General features: G+C 47.7%; 1 pseudogene; it reads left to right on the forward strand.

Moving 5' to 3' along the window:
- Nucleotides 1-787: 787 nt before the first annotated feature.
- Nucleotides 788-3,987, forward strand: LOC116633701 (annotated as a pseudogene).
- The last annotated feature ends 1,000 nt before the right edge of the window (nucleotides 3,988-4,987 follow it).

The raw sequence follows: 4,987 nt of genomic DNA on the forward strand, positions 1-4,987 counted from the left end.
GAGCTGGGACATCTCTCTTCTTCTGCCCTGAGGCTGGGACTTACACCATTGATGCTCCTGGTTCTCGAGCCTTCAGACATGGACTGAAGCTACACCACCAGCTCTCCAGTTTGCAGATGGAGGTCATGGGACTTCTCAGCCTCCGTAATCACATGAGCCAATTCCTCATAACAAATCTCTATATGCGTATGTATATGTATATAATATGCACATGCTATATATATAGTATAGAATAGTATACGGTGTATATGTATAGTCTACAGCATGCTATATACGAGGGGGGGGTGTGTGTATGTACCATACATGGATGTAATACTATTGGCTCGGTTCCTGTGGAGGATCCTGGCTAACACACCTGTGTATCTATGTGTGCGTGTGTGTATGTGTGTACACACAGACATAGATGTAAACACACACACGTATGTATTTTTTATATTATCATTGTTTACTAAGGTGGAGGTTTAAACATCTGTGGACATTTTAGACAGGGCAGAACGGCTAACAAATGCTGAAATGTGCCAAGGAAATGGGCCCCCTCAGAGAGAATTTCCCATGATGGAGAAAAAGACTGGTAGAGCAAACCAGGCCTGAAATGGTCCCCAAAGGTTGGTAGCGGCTCTGGGTGCAGCATTCATGACACCCGATACTCAAATACACCCCAGCGCAGTGCTCCTGGCCTCAGGGAGATACATCAAGACCAAAAAAAAAAAAAAAAAGTCTGCGCAGACTAACTGAGTGGATGGTCTACAAAACTTCCATTCCCTTTGGAGTCCCGGCAGCCGCTCGCATGAAGACAGCACAGGCGGAAGAGGCCATCCCCATCACTGGTCCCAGTAACGAACCTGCGCGCGGCAGAGGCCGGCGCCCAGCGCGCTGCCCCGGCAGCAGCTTTCTGACACGGTGGGGCCGGGGGCTGCTGTGGCGTGATGCCCGCCGTCAGGTGGCAGCAGGGGCGGTGTGCCTTGGCATGGGCAGCCTGGCCAGAGCTGTCAGGGCCCGCAGCCGCAGAATCAAGGCTCGGAAGCTGCACCCCTGCAGAGCAAAGCGTGGCGCAGAGCAAAGCGTGGCCCATCGCCTAGCTACACCTCTGCGCTGATAGACACTGAAGACCTGGGGAAAGGCGGCTCCCCGGGGGCTCGGGAAGGGCTGGGAACTTGGCTGTGAAAGGTGGTGCGCCCGGGTTTGTCTTCACGGGCCCGTGAAACCTGGCGCTCCAGTCAGAGCAGTGAGAAATGATGATAAGTACTGTCGAGTCCCGTCCACGGGGTCCTGCCTGCGTGCTAAGTCCGTCCCCTGCGTTCTTCCGCGGCCGAGGCTGCCCGAAAGCTCGGGGCTGAGGAAGGGAGTGAAGTCGGGTTGTGAAAGTATCGCCCTATCCTGGGGCCCTGCCTGCCGCGTCAGAGAGGAGCCCGGCCAGTCCTCAGCCGCCTGAGAGCAGACCTGGCCCCCCCACCCGCACCCCCATGGGGCCTGTGCGCTCCTGCTGTGTGGCCTACAGAGCTGGGCCAGTGGCCTATGGCGACAGTTGAGGGGTGCACATGCCTCGGAGGCTGCGTCACTCGCGTTGCCACTCCTCCCCCCAGGCCGAAGGCTGGCCAAGGCATGGGCACTCTATGGGACACCTGACTCCGGGACTGGTCAAAGGTTACATGGGGCTCTACTGTGCAGGGATGGTGTCCCAGGCCCTCTTCAGGGGCCAGAGGCTCCTCTTTGTCCCGATACCACCAAAGGGGCGGGGCCAGAGGTAGTAGTGACAGGTCCCTGTGAAGGGAACCCTATAGGTGGGAGCTGGCTCTCTCCGAGGAAGAAGGCCTGCTCTGCTCCACAACTCACCCCTCATAGCTGTCAGGGTGATTTCAGCTCCTGGTTCCAAAGCTCAAGCCACACTGTCTCAAACAGGAGACAGGATTTAGTGACTTGAATCACCAAAAGGTCTAGGGCAGAGAGAATGTCCATAGGACGTTGATCCCCAGGCCCTTACTCTGTTTTCCAGCATTTCTTTTCAGGACATGTGGCAACACCTGCCACTCACATTTTGAATAGGCTAATTGAAAGGAAAAACCCCTCGGTATCTTCCAGCACTGCACATATCTGTCCAACAGCATTAGCTAGAGCTGGATCCATGCATCCCTCTTTTGTGTGTATGTCTATCATTTCCTGTCTCCTGACTTTCTGTCTGGTTCTCAAAAGAATCCAAGACCCCAAAGAGGTTACAAGCCATTGCCTAAAGTGGAAAAAACATTAGTTTGTGATAGTTGTCCTTAATTCTAAATGTTGAGCAAATGCTCAAATTCTGTTTATAATCATAAAAATCTGGATGTGGCAGAAGGCTCATTCTGACTCCTGCGGAGGCTGGAGAAATTTTCAGAGCACAGAAAAGGCAAGACAGGGGGCCCCACTGGAGCAGAGGGAAGACAGAACTGAACACATGACCAAGTAGATTTTCTCCTCTTGGGCCTCAGCTAGCTTCCGATGGGAGCCAATGCTTAAAGAGGAAAGATTCAGAGTAGTTTATCAGAGCTCATTCATTATTTGTGATACTTGTAATACATTAAGTATTTCTGTTTATTCTTAGGGCAACTGTATGGGCAGAATAATTCTCAACTTAGCTTTCTTGTTATGTTTGTGAAATCCTAAATTGAAAGAACTCCACGTGAAATGCGAATTAAAATCACACTGAGATCTATCTGAATATCTAAAATTAGAAAGACGGGCTCTACCAAACGCTGTACCAAGTGAGGATGTGCAGCAACCAGAACTCTCTACGTTGCCGGTGGGGATAGAAAATGAAACAACCACTTTGGAAAACACTGGGAAGTTTCCTCAAAAATTAAACATACACGTACTATATGATCCAGTCATTCCACTCTCAGAAATCTACATTGGAGAAATGAAAGCACATGTCCCTACAAAGACTTTACACAAATATATATAGCAGCTTTATTTGTGATAGCTGAGACCTGGAAGCGACCCAGATATCTACCAGCAGATGAAAGAATACTATTGTGCAATGAAAGGGATGGACTACCGATACAACAGCATGAATGAATCTCAGAATAATAATGCTGAGTGAAATAAGTCAGACAGAAAAAGAGTACATACCGCATACTTTCATTTACATAAACTTTTAGAAAATCCAAGCTTCTCTATAGTGACGGAAAGCAGACCCATGATTGTTTAGGCACGCAGGTTGGGGGGTGGGGTGGAAATTACAAAGGTCCACAAGGAAATTTGGACGGTGATGGATACATTCAATATCTTGATAATGGCGATGGTATCACAAGTACATCCATACATCAAAACTCATCGAGCTGTAGTGCGCACGGGAGCCAGCCTCCAATTCTCCCCAGCCCCGCTCAGTTCTGCCCTGGATCCCTGCCTGCCTGTGCTTCTCGTCCCACGTCCCCCGCCTCCTGCCTCCTCCAAGCAGCCCTCCCTCCGTGCTCCGCCTCATTCCCCAGTGCAAGACTTTGGCCTGATCCACTGCGATGCAGTGCTGAAACTAGATGATGGGCATTTAAGCAACTCCTTGGGCTCTCCAGTAAGAGATTGTGGTACTTCCCACGACTGATAGTTCCATTTTGTGGGCACATTAAAGCTGGCATGAGACCAGGCAGGAAGGTGTTGGTGGTGGGCACCATAGACCTCAAGCCGGAGTGCTTTCCATCAGATTGACTTCTGGTGACTCTGAAAACCCTCCTGCCAATGTGGCAATTGAACGCAAAGCTGTGTTCAAAATACAAAAATTCTTGAGTATCTGAGGAACAGTCAGCCATCCCTTACTTTCCATCCATCCCAGACCAGCCATTCAGGGTGGAAATTCTTTGTGAACACTTACGTTTCAGAGTGTCTGTGGATGGACACCAACTTTTTTATTTTTACCACCGCATTCAAACGTTATCTGCAGTTGATACCATAAAGATAAACGGGGACCTCCAGATCACTAAGCTTGGCTGGTATCGTTTAAACCATATCTGTTTCAAATAGGATCAGGTGCCACGACTATCTGCCTGTAGGTCTGGAGAAACTGGCCTTGCAAGATCTGGAGACTTTAAAAGAAAATAAAAACAAAAAGCAAGTTTCACTGTCTCTTCTTTCTGTGCAGTTTAAACCCAAAATGACAACTTCAAACTGTGGTTTGCCCTTAGGAAGCTGTCAGAACAAAGACACTGAGCCATTATTTCCAAAACAAAGCAATACATTTATGCTGGGTTTTATTCAGACTGAACTAAAAAGAAAAAAACCTTATCAAATTGTATACTTTAAATATGAAGTTTATTGACTATTACACCTCAATAAAGCTGTTTGTTAAAAAAAAAGAAAGAAAGAAAGAAAGAACCCCAAGAGTGGGAAAAACAGGTGAAGGGGTTAAAAAGTATAAACTTCCAACTACAAAATATATAAATCATGGGAATGACATGTACAGCATGGTGACTATAGTGAATAATATTGTACTGAATACTTGAAAGTTGCTAAGAGAGTAGATCCTGAAAGTTCTCATCACATACACAAACACACAATTTGTACCTATGCGTAATGATGGATGTTAACTAGACTGATTGTGGTGATCATTTCACAGTATATACAAATACCGAGTCATGTTTTACAACCGAAACTAATATAATGTTACATGCTAACTACATCTAAATTTTCTTAAAGGAAAAAAAGAACTCCTGGGGCACCTGGGTGGCTCAGTCGTTAAGCATCTGCCTTCGGCTCAGGTCACGATCCCAGGGTCCTGGGATCGAGCCCCGCATCGGGCTCTCTGCTCGGCGGGAGGCCTGCTTCTCCCTCTCTCCCTCCCCCTGCTTATGTTCCCTCTCTCGCCGTGTCTCTCTCTGTCATATAAATCAAATATTAAAAAAAAAGAAAAGAAAAGAAAAAAAGAACTCCTAATGTCCACTCTACCTGTCCCCTTTTCCCTCTTGGAACCTTGTGTTTAGGGTCTTGTTTTAAATTTCCCCCTTTTCTGCCCCATCGCTCCTTC

This window comes from Phoca vitulina, unplaced genomic scaffold (genome assembly GCF_004348235.1).
Source record: "Phoca vitulina isolate PV1807 unplaced genomic scaffold, GSC_HSeal_1.0 scaffold8, whole genome shotgun sequence".
Classification (NCBI taxonomy): domain Eukaryota; kingdom Metazoa; phylum Chordata; class Mammalia; order Carnivora; family Phocidae; genus Phoca; species Phoca vitulina.